Source organism: Osmerus eperlanus, chromosome 21, assembly GCF_963692335.1.
Source record: "Osmerus eperlanus chromosome 21, fOsmEpe2.1, whole genome shotgun sequence".
Lineage (NCBI taxonomy): Eukaryota > Metazoa > Chordata > Actinopteri > Osmeriformes > Osmeridae > Osmerus > Osmerus eperlanus.
Genome location: NC_085038.1, coordinates 8094455 through 8112025, shown reverse-complemented (window position 1 = coordinate 8112025; position 17571 = coordinate 8094455). Strand labels below are relative to the sequence as shown.

Sequence of the window (17571 nt, the reverse complement as noted above, 5' to 3'; positions counted from 1 at the left end):
CCATGACCTCTCTCAGGGCAGAGAAAGATCATAGGTGGAGCTCTCCCCGTCGTCATCACAAGAGACGTTTACACAGTACTTTCTCCTGACCCCAGACATCTGTTCAACCTGACAGTTAGACACAATCTACTCTTATCAATAGCAAACTCAGAATCAGAATGGGTTTTATTCGCCATGAAAGTTCGCACAGACAAGGAATTTGCTTTGGTAGGAAGGTGCTTACATTAAACATATAGGAATCTTACATTTAAATATGAGGACTAACTTTAGAGTACATAACTAGCAGTAGCTAAGTGGAATTAGAATTAAAGTAAAAGTACAATACATATAAAATAAAATATAAGTTTTTACAATATAAAAATTAAAAAAATACAAATATTACAAAAAAATAAATAAAATCTCACATGAGAACATACCAACTAGTATCCAATGACTAGTTTTATTGATTAGTGAATAGTGTAAGTACACAGGAAATCCCAATTTCTTCCACAATACCCTAATGACTTAAGTGACTTAAACTTACTTTAAGGCAAGCAACAAGTACTGCTATTGACTGCATGTGGCGACTCCAGCAGAGGACCCTCTCTGAGTCCTTCAGGTAATCTTAGTAAGTAAGCAGTATACTCCACACACCTGGACCTAAAATCAAAGCCTATCCTAGGGGATAAAATCCCCCTCTTCTTGAGGTTTTAGTGAACACCCTGTAAGATAAGTGTGCTATTACTGACAAAGTACAGTCCTTACATCTGTGACAAGCAGCAGGAGACCAGGCTGACATGAAAAGGCGGTGGCGCCATCAATGACTGAGCACATTTCTGAGAGTGTCAGTCACTGACGCTTGCAGGACAGTGTTGCCTCATTTGGCTAAATGTAATCGTGTAGGAAGACAGGACCAGTTCTGGAGAACACATCAATTCCAGGTCTGCAGATAGAGCAGGGGATAATCAAACCACAAGTTGTATGTTGTCCTGTCTTGCTGTTAAACTTCTATTGGCAATATTTGTATTCGTTTTTGTGGAAGTTATGGTAACCCGGCTTTCATTGTTGCAAATGTGGGCCTTTTACCCTCTTTCAACCCACACAGGTGAGTATCAGAGACGAAAAAAACATCTCATACCTGCTCCAAGGGGAGGCAGCAACCCGCTCCCAAACACACCAAGAGAATGAGTCATGAAAATTGTACCATCTCCTTCAAAAGCATTTCATGTGCATTAGTCACATGATTATAGATTTATTTTTACAGCAAATAAAGGGATGTCATGTCATTCAAATGTTTATTCTGCACCATTGGGCCATATATCTGCTGTACTTTTAGCACGGCTTAGGTCGGTGAGATGCGCTGAGCATTTTTCTCAAGCAATTTCACAAGGCGTCTACGATTTTAACTTCATATTGAACTATGCTGATAGGAAACCATGTGGAACGCATAGTCATCAATTAGTCTTACAGTAACAATTTCCCCCCAAAAAATTGGCCGAGGTAATGTTCCAAGCACCTCGTATATGGAGAGAGAGCAGGGAGTGGTTAGCTTCCAGTGCAGTAAATAGCTTGAGGGGCTTAATTTGTTCTTCCATCAAGCATGACTGGACACAATCTGGGGAAGGCAGCTGAATATTTAAGCAAGAACAGTACTATGTGTAACTGAAGTAAAGGGTAGAAAGAACAATGAATATGTAACAGGTCAAGTGGGGAGATGAAGCCCCTCCCTCGTTATGTACTCTAGATATGGTTTGAATTTTGGATATCTTCCTGCAAAAGATGAGAACCAACTCATCACACTGCAAATCGTTCCTAATGGGTAATGGTTTTGCACTCAAGGTCAAAGTACTAGCACACACAAGTTAGAATTTGATTCTGTATACTGAACAATAATGACAATATTTTATTAAGGCTATAAAAGGCTATTCTTAAGTCAAGGCTCATTTAAAATCAACACTGATTCAAAGTTTAGCATTTGTAGTTATTCCATCCAACTGCCCTGCAGCGTTGCTCGCAATGCTTAATTAACATATATTTAAAATGAGCAATGTTATCATATCAGATATGCATCTTTTAGGCCAGCAAATTTGTATGCATTCAGTTTCTGTCTGTTGGATTTTATTATGTTGCTCAGTAAATATGTACAGCTGAATGGTTACGTACCAGTACTCACTCATATGGTCCAGCATGTAACACAAACACACAATGAAAAAAACAACTAAACTGACATTAAGTGACTAAGTAAAAAACAAACGTTATACTTTAACCGTCTTCGCTGATCCCTTACTCAAGCCTGGTCCTAGTTTGCCGTCTTGTAACGGTTATCAGTTAATGTCTGTTGCCCATATGGATGTAATTTATGGTTCTGTGCATTTCCCATCTCAATATTAGCCTAAGGGGAAAATGTCATAATTCTTTCAATGAATTGAATGCCACTTCCTGCTCTTACAAGGCCACCATAACACAAGTATTCATTGTGGAGGTGTGGTATGTCTCTTTCTTCTGATGTGGTAACTGCCAGCCAGCTGTTCTCCCTTTTCTTTTTACAGTTCATTCCTCAGCCTCCGTCTCTAAATCTGTCATTTGTACATGGAAGAGAGTACATACATTTTTTTTCTTTGGCAGTAGAAGATTAAAAAAAGAATCTGAACACTGGAATTACCACATTAGTATTATATGATGTCACATTAAAATAATACTCTTGAGCCCAACCTCCTCCGTCACTTGATTAGGCTTTTAACCATGGAGACTACTACATGGGCTGGTGCATAAGTTTAGACTGTGTCCATTGACAAGGATGAACTATGATATAATGTAAATATACATACATGTACAGTACATGAAACATGCAAGCCTATGAAACAACATTGTGTAGTGTAGTAGTATGCAATTAAGCATTCTTTAAGTGCATCTGTTATACAGTGCAATAAGTTGATTAGGCATTGCAGTTATATTCTCTCTGCACCCCAACATGTTTTTTTTTTGGTCTTTTGTTTCTTGTTTAGTGACCTGTTGAGACACTTTATCCCTGTTGATTTCAGACTAAGTTCATGTGCCTTTTGGATCTAGATAAAAGTAGGTGGAAATCAACATCAATTTAAAGTTCCTTGTCTGCAACGAGCTAAAGGGGTATAGCAATCATATTACTCCTCTCTGGGCAAACTCTTGCCAAGTAAGTGTTTCTTTTCTGTTACTCGACCTGCCTCCTCTCCTGTCCACTCCACTGGGACTAACAAGTACAAATGATGCGTCGCTCCAGTTCACATTTTCTGAACATCCCTCAAAGGAGAGGAGACGTCCATGCAAACTATTGTCTGTTTCACATAGGAAGCTGTGATGTGACATTAGGACTGATGTGCAGTGACCTTACGATCTCCAATGTGAATGTGAACAAGCCAAGTCATGAATGTGTCAACCGTCAGAGAGTGCATTTGGCAAATCAAATGACCAACATTTTGTACCAACGAAGCCAGAGATCGTTTGTGGTCCTTTTTAGAAGATGTGATTTTCCTCGGGCTAAAATTGCTTTCACACTTGCAGCAAATGAAATATGATCAAGCCATTAATCATTCATTTCATTGTCCTTTGCCATTCCATTTATGACCTGATTGTATATTGTCAAGATAAGAGTAGACTTTCCACATAAAGAAAACTGTATTTCATTTCAGTACTCTCATTCCAATGGCAACATACACTTTGTTTCAACTCCAGCTAAATAAAACCAGCATTAAAGTTCTACTGTCTGTTTCTTGAAATAATAGTTGATATGTTGTTCATTCTTTATTTTGAGCATACTGTTACAACTGACAACATCTTCACCAAAAGATGAGATCAAATGATTAGGTGTAGGCAGCTTTGGAGATGAGCATCTTTTCCCTTTTCATCTTGGCAGATGAGGCACTGTTCTGAACAGTGAGGGTGGGGCCAGGGTGGAACTACACCAGGGAACACTTCATCACAGGGTCATAATAGAACCTCATTTACTAGCCTCAGGCAATTGTGAAGCTTCTTTCTCTTAGAACAACAGCATTTGAATGAGTAACCTTTTGAAGGTGACTTTTTCCCGTAAAGGTTTCTGCAATGGCACCACAGACATTGATAAATCGTCATTCATCAGTGTGTGCTCTGCACCTGTGTGGGGACTGGTTTACAACGAAAGGGAGATGGCAATTCTTTGAGCCACAGCTTGTGTTCCTGTATCATGACCTACAGCAAAGATGCAGCAGATGCTCTCCTATACCGGCATCTCAACACACCCTGTGTTGAGTCAGTAACAATGCAAACCCCAAATGAAAATTCTAGAATTTAGGATGAGGTCTTATGACAAGTTTTTATTTGTGTTGGCTGCCAATAATCCTTGTGCATTTCTCCAGAGGGATTCTTTTTCCCTTCCCTTTTCCCTCCTGTGTTTTTCTTCACATTCAATTCTTTCTGCATTCACACGTTCCCTTTTTACATGTAGTCATTTAGCAGACGCTCTTATCCAGAGCAACTTACAGTAAGTACAGGGACATTCTCCCAGAGGAAAGTAGGGTGAAGTGGCTTGCCCAAGGACACGTCATTTCCCACGGCTGGGAATCGAACCGGCAACCTTCTGATTACTAGCCCGCTTCCCTAACCGCTCAGCCACCTGACTCCCTTTTTATCATTCATGTCATCATTTAGATACCTTTGCTCTGATTTGACGTTGCACAAGACTTGCACTTCACGCATCAACAAAATGTTGCACGATCGCACTGACTTTCACTAACTTGAGGCATTTTTCAATGTAAAGTACAGTATCACGGTGGAGCGGTTCGCAACCGAATGCGAAGCGGCTGGGATGGGAATCAGCACCTCCAAATCTGAGGCCATGGTTATCGACCGGAAAAAGGTGGAGTGCAATCTCCGGGTCGGGGAGGAGATCTTGTCCCAAGCGGAGGAGTTCAAGTATCTCGGGGTCTTGTTCACGAGTGAGGGAAGGATGGAGCGCGAGATCAACAGGCGGATCGGTGCGGCGTCCGCAGTGATGCGGGCTCTGCATCGGTCCGTTGTGGTGAAGAAGGAGCTGAGTCGAAAGGCGAAGCTCTCTATTTACCAGTCGATCTACGTTCCTACCCTCACCTATGGTCACGAACTGTGGGTAGTGACCGAAAGAACGAGATCGCGAATACAAGCGGCCAAAATGAGTTTTCTCCGCAGGGTGTCCGGGCTCTCCCTTAGAGATAGGGTGAGAAGCTCGGTCATCCGGGAGGGGCTCAGAGTAGAACCGCTGCTCCTCCGCGTCGAGAGGGGCCAGTTGAGGTGGCTCGGGCATCTGATAAGGATGCCTCCTGGACGCCTCCCTGGTGAGGTGTTCTGGGCACGTCCCACTGGGAAGAGGCCCCGGGGAAGACCCAGGACACGCTGGAGGGACTATGTCTCTCGGCTGGCCTGGGAACGCCTCGGGGTCCCCCAGGAAGAGCTGGTGGAAGTGGCCGGGGAGAGGAAAGTCTGGGCCTCCCTGCTTAGGTTGCTGCCCCCGCGACCCGACCCCCGGACAAGCGGAAGATGATGGATGGATGGATGGTACAGTATCACGTTTTTTTTTTGGGGGGGGGGGTGTTCAGCCGTGAGAGGTGAATGACAAGTTAGCAGCAACGAACACGCTCGATGGGATGTTTGGAGAGATTCGCAATGTGATGACGATCTGTGTTCTGCTTCTGGATAATTTTCTCTCAGGTGATTTGACTGACAGTTTGGAGATCACAGCCAGAAGGTAAAATGTGTTCTTGATGTTATGTATCCTGGCTACTAAATGGCCTACATACTATTATTTTGTGATGTGACCCTCTCGTAATGTTGCTGCTAAAGGAAGTGAATACTCGTTTCTTTTTTTTTTTACAGCAACCCCATAATTTGTGTAAAATACGTCTGAGTTGTTGGTCGGAATGTCTCCACCCAGGTTCAGTGATGGGTGTGGGATAGGAGAGGTAGTATTTATGTGTGACACTGCTCAATTTCACAATATGGAATACCACTGGACGTGTTCTGGGGCTTGGTGGCTCTTGGTGTGGATGGTCTGTTAGAAGTTATACAATTCTTAACAGATAGGGGAAAACGGAGAATGTGCAGGAAGTAGATGGTAATATTCCCTGAATTTGTGCTTTGAATGAACAACTTCACTTCAAGCAATGGGTAACCTTAGCCTTAACCTTGGCCATATCTGGCTATTTTGATAGTCTTACACCTAACTTCGACATGAAAGCCATAACCATGAACAGTCCGTACTTTAAGTAAGTTGAGGCAAACTTCTGCAACAGAAATAAATGTTACCCCAAGGGAAGTTGCGATAACTGGACATATGAATGCAAAGTGGAGTCCCGGAGATGGATTGCTATGTGATTAACATGGGAGTCAGATGGCTGAGCGGTGAGGGAGTCGGGCTAGTAATCTGAAGGTTGCCAGTTCGATTCCCGGCCGTGCAAAATGACGTTGTGTCCTTGGGCAAGGCACTTCACCCTACTTGCTTCGGGGGGAATGTCCCTGTACTTACTGTAAGTCGCTCTGGATAAGAGCGTCTGCTAAAAGACTAAATGTAAATGTAAACATGTAAATAAAGTTTCAAAGACAGTCTTGGAATGACACCTAGTGTGCTGTGTTTAAATTACTGTTATTTATAACAACTTTGCAGTTCCACTGGAGTGGGATTCCTCTGCCACTGCCCCAATTAAGTATTGGGGGCCCTTGGCAACAATAGCACACTCTGGAGAACAGCAGTAGACTCATAAAAAAACTTCACTGCTTGAATGCAGATTCTCTTTGTTCAGTCTCTTACCGGTCTTCCACATAACATATTCACTGGTTATTCCTGTGAAATATGCATGAGCCCTATGCCTAAAACAACCGGGGGATTATTAATAATTAATACTGGCCCCTACTATGTCCGGTGGCTCCTCATCATGTCATACTGGAATAGTCTTACCAAAGGAAATCCCTCTCTTTGAGTCTGTCTGTGCTCATTTCTCAAAGTCCAGGCACATAGCTAGTAATAACACACTGGGACAATTCAGAGTGGTGAGTGGAATATACTTCTGGAAAACTCCTCGTCCGTACCAGGTCAAGCATAAAGTGCACTGAGTGAAATTTATAGATGGTTTGACTTTAGAACCTTATTTATGTTAAAACCTGTATGTCGGTCAATACCAAGGGAGCTTGACTTGGAGATGTTCACCCCTTACTTCCATTAACCTCACTGCTGTACAAAGTCACTTCTTTGCTCTCAACCACTTTGCCCCGGCCTCAGAGGGAATAAAACATGTTTTAATGTTTACAGTTGATGTTCCAGTGACTCACATGTATGTAATAAATGGGACAAATGGCACCCTCAATTGCCATGCTACCTCTTCAACAGTTACATTCGTATCGTTTATGAATACATGTGAGATGTCTACTACGGATACTTGGACAACAGTGAAAACGGTCTGTTAGTCACTAATATCATACCGTGTGCTCGGGGTTAAGGTTAGATATGCAAAGTCGGTCATGGCCAGGTTGAGAAATCTGTCAGTATACATCCAATGCAGGCAGGAAGCATGTGAATCAGCTCCAGTAATGAATTGTCAATGACATTCGTTGTCAATTGTCTTCACGCTTTTGCGATGTTGTCACCCCACTAAAGTAAATTGAATATTCAACATATGCCTCCATTGTTTGCCTCTCCCTGATTGTGCTGGTGTGGATAATCAAGCCAATACGGCTTACGGGGGAGGAGTGTTGCGTGTTGGGTCTCAGGCTCCACTCCTGGTTTGATACGGCTCGTATTTTACCCCGTGGGCCGCATCAGAGTTACACGCATGGAAGTGAGACTATTATGTCAGGCACTGCCACAAAGCATTCATGAGTAGCTGCCGTCTCCTGAATTCATTTCCTGTGTTTGATAAGCCGAGGCCTGGCGGGTAAACGAAGAGTCGAATAACAAAGCAGTGAAACTTTGACGAGCATTGCCGATCTGTATCTTCTTTAGCATGATGATGAGCATGAGCTGATTGTATGCGGGTTAGCTCTCACGCATGCATAAATGCAACCGCTGCCTGTGAAATCTTGCGCAGCGATAGGGTCAGTCTAGAGTCCACAAAACTTTAACACCAGGCTCCCTGGTGATTATGAAGAAGCCAAAACAAACAAGGCTTTGAGGCCACAGCTTTGTCAATGCTCAGCATGTCTGCAGGAAGCTGGGCCTTTCTGAACTACAAAAGCTGGATGGAGGAAAGTAACGTGTGGAAAGTACACAAAAGAGGGCAGAGGTTCCTTGTCATTCTTGGAAAGGAGATGACAAATCCGCTGTCCCAAACAAACACCCCTCTTTTTCTTACTCCTCTTTTTTCCCCTCCATTTCACGCAACGCCATGCAGCATATTCCGAGAGATTTGGGGACACCCAAGCTCAAAAGTCCAATTTGACACTTGCGTCCTGCCTCCTCTCACCGCCACCGAATTGACTTGGAACGTCTGTCAAGGAAAGACTGGATAAGGCTTGCTCCAGTAGAGTAGAAATGTTGCATTATACCCCCAGTGGCAGAAGCCAGTGTTGAGCCTCATTTCCTCCAAGCTTATCTTTTGGTGGCAAACATCCCATAGTGTTTGCGTGCACTCGCGCTTTTCGCAGGAGAGTCAGTGGAAACAGAGTGGAAAGAAAGCATTTCCTCACCTTTTTGGCCCGAACAAGACCTATAAGTGTTCAAATGTATAATCCCGATTAATCCAGAGTTTGTGGAAATCCCTTATTACTCTACTGAATTAGTTTAGTGATTTTTAATCCCCTTATATAGAAAAGTAGCACATGCCCACTCAGAAGTATAAACAGGCATGCAAACACACAATAGCACACACACGTACACAAACACACAAAAACAGCACTTTCATGGCGCCTGGGCCTGCCCTTGACAATCAAATGTCAGATGTTACAGCCAGGTCATATCGGAATGTCATTTTATATCCATATCTTTATGAGATTGATATCATAAATCTCTTAATATGATTTAGTATGACATTGTGAAAAGTCATCTCGACACTTTAACATGACACACACTTGCATATGTGTGCATACACACAAATATTGGTACACGTACACAGAACACTCTACTCCAGAGATGATACAGGTCATGTGATGGAAGACCCTGAGGGAGACTGAGGTTTGCTGCCTCATATTCTGAGTCATGGAGCTGTGCAATTACCAAGGGAACAGTGACGCAGACACTGAACATGGCTTCCTATGGTCCTAGGAGGATAGCTACATTATTTGATGTTGCCAGTCGCAGGGGTTGACTTTGCCAAACACGTGTCTCATGAATTAAGTAACGGATCCTGTCCATTGGACAAAAACATAATATTTCTTCACTAATATTTCTGTGGGTTATTTGCTCTGATGACAGACACTGAACATGGTGTATCTACTCACTAGGTTGAGTCTCTTATTTCTGGCTGGGTCAGGCCACGCTCATTTTAATCCACCTGCTGTCTAATTCCAATATTTTGGGGGAGAAAGAATACTAGACAGCCACAATAAAACCATAATGACATTCTCTGGGAGGCTACAAGACAGCATTTTGAATTTCTTCTGGAACTCTGGAGATTATGGGGAGAATGCTGTATAATGTATTCTGGCGTCTGGACTACAATAATATCTGAGGAGGGCTCTGAGTTTATACCTTGTTAAACCTCTGTCGGGTGTACTTGGAAAAGAGGCTTTAAATTATTCAGTCGTTATTGTCAGGAACTGCTTTCTCTTGATTCCCAAGGAGAATGTGTCTTTTAGGAAGATTTATAGGAGACAGGGGACTAGTTACTGCACACCTTCTTTGAACATATTTGTCTACATTTTAGGGTTTCTTAGTTGGCATATGGGGCTGAGTGCTCAATTGACACGTCTGCATGTTTTCTCCAAATATGCAAATGTGTTACAGTTTTAACAGCCAATTTTCTAGTTTAACTGGGTTGTTCTCTGACGTCAAACATGTACCTTGCCACATTTGGCCATGGTCCACCGTCTCCCTCTTGTGGATATCCTATGGAAGCACATCTTAATTATGTATTCAGGTTTTTAATATTGAACTGTTTTGCTATTTCATGCACCATTAACATGCATCAAATGTAGACAATAATGAGGGTAATTGGATTTTAAATGAACATAGTTGATCATTTGTTGAGTAGATGGATGGGGTTATTGATGTATTTACCCCTCCAAAATTGAAGGTACTCTCACATCATCACTTCCTGGTGTAAACCCAGTAGAATTTCTGCCTTTTACACAATATATAGCAAATGGCCACTTCTATTATATATGACTCAGGTGTAGTAAATAACTTTGGTTTAGAAAAGTTACTTAGGATTATTTCGAGTTTATAGATTTTTTAAGCGTAAAGCGTTTGGCAGTTTCATTGAGTTTACTGAAGATCAGTCAAGCAAATAAACTAAGGTCACAGCGCTATCTTCTCCTTGCATCAAACGCCTTATTAAAGAGCCTTTAAAAGGCAATTTTAAAAGACCCCTGTGTGTCCTCCAGACATTTTTATGTGTGTCTTGTAAATTACCTGCATCCACCCCAATTCCTGTACTAGGTCAACTGCATCTCATCCTTTTAGTTGGGTGTTGGAGTCAGGGAGGGTGGACCTCAACCGTCCTTTATGGTGACCTTCATGTGTCCCATTAGTTGAGCTCTCTCTCCGATTCCGAGACAGATGGAGGTTGAGAGGAGTAGACGGTTCGCCACTTGTTCTGGTCAAGGGAATCCTGTAATGAACTCGGTAGTCTAAGGTTGGGAGCATTTTGGTTTGTAAAAGCTTTCAAATATTGATTTGAAAGCATTTGTTTGTTTTAGGTGGAACAGTGTGCTCTCAGTGTAGTCTGTGAATGGGGGCAGGCGTGCCGTGGATACCTCCAACGTCTCCATTTCAGGAGCATATTGGCACTAGATGACTACCGAACAGAGGGTGGTTGACTGGGGAGGATGGATGGGAACACAAAACAGATTCCTTCGGGTGTCTCTTCCCACTGAGAACACATCTAGCAGTTGATTATTACTTATGTAATGGTGTGAAAACCGTGAAACTCACTCCTCAGGTATGTAGCAGGCCACCCGCGTCAATGAAGAGCTAGCTTTTCTTTGGCGCAGTTGGTAGTGGTCGCGCTTGGCAAGTCAGAGGTCGAGCGTTCGAATCCCGCGAGTGGCGAACGACACCTTGTTGTGACGGAGCGTGGCTACGTCTGTTACGTACCCGTCACACTTACATTATTTCATGTTAGTATTAATATTTTTTTCATGTTCCCTTTTTGGAGCAACTCCCTCTAACATTTTACTATAGCTTGCAGAGAGAAATCAAAGACTCACCTTAGTACCCTTACACCTTACCCTCTGTGGCTCAGTCTGTGAAACACCTGGTAGTTACGGCATTTCATATCTTCCTGTGTGCAAGTTTCCATAGTTAGCCCTTTGCTCTCCCTCCCCTTTGCTGTTATTCTGAATAAAGACCGCGAGGAGCCTACACTGCCTCAACACTGTGGCTGCATGCTGTCGCAGGTAGACTTGGCAGGGCAGGCCAGTGTTGTCCGTTGGACTGGCATGGCCATTGTGAGTCACTGAAGCATGCCGTGGCTGTGAAGTGCTTGGAATCCACAACACGTCTGCAGGGCTACAGTGCTGAGTGTGTAGGGCTGCCACACAGGAGTTGAACACAACAGAAAGAAAATTAGAGGTCAGGGAATACTTCGTAATTAGGTGGATTTGTTGTGGAAAAGTGCACTCTATGCAACAATGCACAAGTTTTGTGCATTGTTCATAGAGTAAAGGAAGCGCCTACAAAAATACTTTGGCAGCATTTCAGGGAGTTTTTATTTGAACACTAAACCTAGCCACGACGCTGCCAAGGAAACAGAGATTCTTTAACCAATGAAATGTTCCTGCTTTTAGCTTAAAGAACTGAGTACCAAGTGTACTTTTCTTTTGATGATGGTCAGACTGAGTCACAGAAATTAATGACACGTTTTGTATAAACTGGGGAATCATAGAAAAGCTCACCTTGAGTGATTTCACATATAAAGAAAACATCAATGAGGGGTCAATGGCCTGAAGTTGGGGTATTTCACAAATTCACATTAGGATTTGTGAAATAGTCTTATTTAATAGTCTTTCAGAGGATGCTGTACTAATGTTGCCTTTCCTGTCTGTTGAAAGAGCTTGTTGATGCCCTCTATTGGTCATTTGTGAAAGGCAGCATAATAATTATCCATTCTAAATACCCAGTATTTACTGTAGTAATACTTTAATGTAGGATCAAATGATTGATATTTATATATGGGACTTATTTAGTTTTCACGATGTATGCTTCATGTTTTGGGCTACCCGCAATGTTTGGGGCGTCTCATTGTCTCGTTATGATCAGTGACCTATGCACTTTTGTAAAGCTCTCATTTGGAAGTCGCTTTGGATAAAAGCTTCTGCTAAATGCATAAATGTAAATGTAATATAATATATGTTTGAAACATGTTACATGACAGTGTATTATACTGGATAGGACATGTATCTCAGACATAGTAAGAATGTATCTGACAACACGAGTACTGAACTCATTCAATGTTGTTTTCTTGGAGTTAACCCTACCCTTATGGAGTTAAACCTTAGCATAGCCACCATTTTCACCCCTAAACTCCCCTTCTCAATCACATGGCTCTACAGATACTCCACCCACCCACATATGTTTGCTCTGTCTCAAGTTATTGTCAACCTGATTTACTTCAGAGGGTTGTAGAACCATGTTGGGACAGATACAGTATGAGTGGTGACACGATGAGAGAACTTTTATAATCAAAATGTTAAATTTGTTTGCATGTTCCACTTGACTATAGTCAGTATTTTATTGGCTCGGGATATCAATTAGATATACTGTGCCACCACCCTAACCATAAACCTGCAAGGGCAGATTAATTGTGCCGCAACTCAGTGTAGTCATTACATAGTGATAAGCACCACAACGTTAACTGTGAATAAATATGTACAATTACAACAGTTTACCACACAATATTTTAGGGGTTCTGTTTACGCCCAGGTTTATGAGTTCACAACACTTGCTCCTTCGACGGGAATTTGATTTCCCCTAAAGTTTAATGTTGTTATGAATCAGAAACTGGTGGAGATCAACCTCACAGATGTTTAATTATGCTAAAGCCTTCTTTCAATGAGGAAGTCTTGTTCAATTAATCACATTGATTACAGCAGCAGACACATGTATAAATCATTAATACACAGGCCAATCTGTCATCGATGAAATCCAACAGTCTTAACAGCCCAAAAAAAAAGGATATAAAAAATGATGGAACAGATGTCCAAAGTATAACCTCATCAGTGGTAGTTATGTGACGTCCCTAACAGGAAGCAACCACTAGGTGGCAATGTTGATCCAGGCAAGGAGTGGTGTGTGTGTGTGTGTACGCGTGCGTCAGTGTGTGCAAGAAAGATGTGAGAAAGGGGGAGAGAGACAAGGCAAGTGAGGGAGAGATAGAGACCAGGGGATGGGTTTAAAGAAAGAATGGGGGTGGGGATGCAGTAACGCGATATAAACATGGTAGCTGTCTCCCCACTGTGTTAATTACCTTTATCATCATCCTGCGCATTTCAGGGTCAGCAATACAGGTTTCTGCACATTTAACACAACATCCTTAGAGGAGATCGAAATCCCGAACTGAATCCTTTAGAACAGCACAGAGAATATGGCAAAGCGAGCATGTCTTGTTTACAGGTGCTCATGAAAAGCAATACACTGTGCCGCACCATGAAAAACATTTACCAATCAGCCCTTTCCCGGGAGAGAACAGAGACAAGGGAGACATAATGAAACTCACATCTGTTTTGGCTTCCATGCTTCTCTCTCCCTTCCTCCCCCCCCCTCCCCTTTCTCTCCATCTCACTCTCTGTAATGTGGAGTGGAACCCCATAGGATGCCAGTGCCATAATTCTATTTCCTGCATACAGTAGGGATACGAGGTGCATTTAATTACATGGAGTAGCTGGGTGCATCCACCTACACTACTTCCATGCTGTGTGACTGTGGTGAAGGGTTTAGCACAGCCTAGTGAAACATGTGCCATCATCCTATCCTTAATTGTGTCAGTCAAAATGTAATAACTGTCTCTGGTATTCTCAGACATTCCACACTGGAGGGTTTACGGGTGGGCAAACGTATGTCTATGGGGATAATACCAGTAGGGGGATGCGTGTTAGTGTTGGTTTTCTCTTCAACAGACTGGTTTTGTGTTCTTTCATGTTTGGTTACGGCACTAGCTTGTTAGCAGCTGATGTTAATTACCCTGGATGGCCCAAGTCAGTTTGAAGCCAAGCCCTCATTTTTGGTTGGCTTCATCTCTGTCTCTTCTGATATGCCCGCTCTGTGGGATACTGTAGCGTACAGCGCTGTGGCTGAGCCGAGACGCACACACGCATGTCTCACACTTGTCGTGTGCTGTGATGCGCTGAGTCTTCTTGTTACTGCCTGTGGTCATGTGAGCTACATGCCAGGCTGCTGTTCTCCACGGCCCAGCACAGGTTGACTGACCTGGGGGGAGGCGTGCCCAGACATGTCAACCGATGTTAGCCTTGCAGCATCTGCCAAACATAGATTTTCTGTTTTTTTTTCTCTCTCTCAACATACATTCTGCGATGTTGCACTTTGAAAATAACCTCTGTGGAACTATGGGCACTGCCGGTCAGTCAAGGAAATAACAATGCATCCATGAGTTTGACTCATGCACAAACATGTGCTCCGGCACAGAGACACACACATGCGCAAGCACACAGCAAACAGACATCATCCAGCTACAGTGAGATCACTGAATCACTGCCCCCTCCATACTTCAGTCATTGCTGTGAATTATAACACATTTACAGTAACATACAAATTTTTTTGTTTACAAATGCAACCTCATGACAATGATACTTATATCAATATTACAAGCTATATTGTAAATATGACTTTCATGTCATGTGTTAAACTGCCTCTGAAGATAATATACATAAACTAACAATTATTTATTGTGCTTTTCTTTGAACAGTGGAAGGCAGTGAATCCATCCGAATGCAGCCAGAGATAAGTTTTCGTAATGGCACACTAACATGCCCTTCAAGATACGGTAAACCCACACAAAAGGAAGGAATGCGAAGGAGAGCTTGGCTGTTTAGCGGAGTCTAGAGAGAGAGAGAGAGAGAGAGAGAGAGAGAGACTACCCTTTCACACACAGTGTAGGATCACTGCGGATATGTACAGTATCTCTGATGTTTGCGTCCACAGTTAACGTGTTTTCACAGAACATCTCTCACCAGTAAAAGGTGCAAAAAGGAAGCCCACAAGTGTATAAGTACACTTTCATCACAAACTCACTTGCCATTTCTTTACACGCTGTCACAGGAAGTAACATGAAATATCTCTCATTAAAGAGCTAGATTGCCCATTAAGATTGCACACTGTGATCAGGAGCAGGAGTGGATATGAAGCATGGGGTGAAATTGATCATTGGTTCTGATTGGAGGGATAGCCGGGCTTTGAAGGCAAGCTCCTCATGTGTGGGTAAAATGTCAACATTTGTGCACTTTAAGGGTCAGACACAAACGAACCATTGGCCTGGTGTCTTGGCATCGAAGGAGACAGGTGCCAGGACAAATCAGATGCTCGCTCTGCTGGGTAAACCTACCTGAGTATCAGAAGTACTCAGTGTCTGGGTGAGCCGATATGACTGCCTGGATGCCTGCAGAGGAATACACATATGTACGTGTACACTCTCACACACTTGCACGCAGACACATGGTCTTACACACAGGCAAACACAAACTCTCGCGCGCACGTGCGCGAGAGTTTGTACGCACACTTGAACACATTTGAATTGATATCAACACGAAAAAGCACTTGAACGACAAACTAGCCTAGAGGACTGGTACTGTTGTGTTTAATGATGACTAAATTGCCTCTTCTATCTCTCTTGAGACCTATGCTTTGACTGTCTTTGAAGATAATTGCTGCAGCCCTGTTGTGAAGACCAAAACAGGACTGACAGTGGAATATTGGGCACCGGCATTGGCTTTCAGTGAAGCATCCCTAACCACAGTCTAGCACATAACCCTCCATGTTCCCACCCTCTCTCTACCTCTCTCTCTTCGTTTCTCCTGCCTCACACCCTAACCCCCATATCCACAAAAACGCGCGTGCACACACACACACACAACACACATGCATACACCTTCACTCGACTGCCAGCGATGTGTCAGTGTGCCTCTGATTGTGGCCAAGTAAACTGGAATCAAGGGTGACTGTTGGAGGGATGAGACCCCTGTACCAGAAAAACTCTTCTGGCTCACTGCTGTTGTTAAGTAGCCCCTGGGGGGAGGGAAGGGGGGAAGGGGAGGAAAGGGTGGGAGTGTGTGTGTGTGTGTGGGGGGGGGGGGGGTCTGCTGGGCTGTGAAGGGCTGTGCTCACCTTGGACGCTGCTGTCAGCTTAGTCTGGATAAGACCCTCCAGTCTGTTTGAGGGAGGAGGCACCTGTGGAGAATAGGCACGAGAGTGCCCCCTCCCATTACTAGCATGTGACCCCCACGCCCGAGACCAAATCCCCAACACACACACTATTTTCTGTACTCCCCCATCATATACACACATCTCTTTTTCTCTCAGGCGTATTTTTTCTTTCTTTGTCTTTTCATGTGTCCTTACATACTCTAACACGGTGTTGTCAGGGCTGCAGATACGAGCCGTGAGTGTAGTCCTTTCTCAAAACACCTGAATGCCTGAGTGCATTCGACTCATACTCGCAAGACACATTTCTTTTTTCACGTGACAAGTTTGATAGGTACTGTAGCCTTTGGGTAAAAGCGGTGCGTTTGGTTTGAGCAGCAACACAGCTTTGCGTTACGGTCCTACACATAGATTAGATGTGCTATTTCAGTACTCTTAATTACTCAGGCAACGTTACTTACTGTACGACACAAATCATGTGCTGCAGAGAGGAGACATGTCATCAGACAACCAAATACTGAATGTCTTGATATTCCCTGAGCACCGAGAACTATTCTCCAGGGAGAAGGAAGGATGAACAACGCTTTTGATGATGACAGGTAGCTAAAAATGCTCCCGTCTGGGCTAAAATTGTGATTGGTAATAATTTACTTTTTTTTCCATCCTGGTGGACACGTGATTTAATGCCACTTAGGAATTCGGGTGCTGACTAACAGAGTAAATTGAATGCTATTGTAGGACACAACGCAATGGTAGTCTGCATCAGTCAACAAGAAAAGCTATTTGTCTTCAGTCTGGGGGGCAGAATGGGGTATTGTTCAGGATGTCAATTAGCAACCAGTGGGTATGAAAAAACACAAAGATCCTTTATCAGGAGAATAGCAGTGCCACTGGCACTATTCATAAAGATGGTTGGTTGTCCTTGGTAAAAGGCTCAAATGCATGCAGTTTGTATATTGACGAGATTGACGGTTTCTGTGTTTTGTGTATTTTGCTCTGTGTATGCTTGTGTATTTTCATTGTCTTTGTTTGAGTACACTCTTTCACAAGTCAAGACATTCCTTATTTCAATGTTTGGAGTT

At 43.1% G+C, this 17571-nt stretch overlaps 1 protein-coding gene across 4 annotated transcripts in view; it reads left to right on the top strand.

The window, feature by feature from the left end:
- spry2 (sprouty RTK signaling antagonist 2) overlaps positions 1 to 17571 on the top strand; it is a 203684-nt gene that overhangs the window by 27846 nt on the left and 158267 nt on the right. The window lies entirely within an intron of this gene.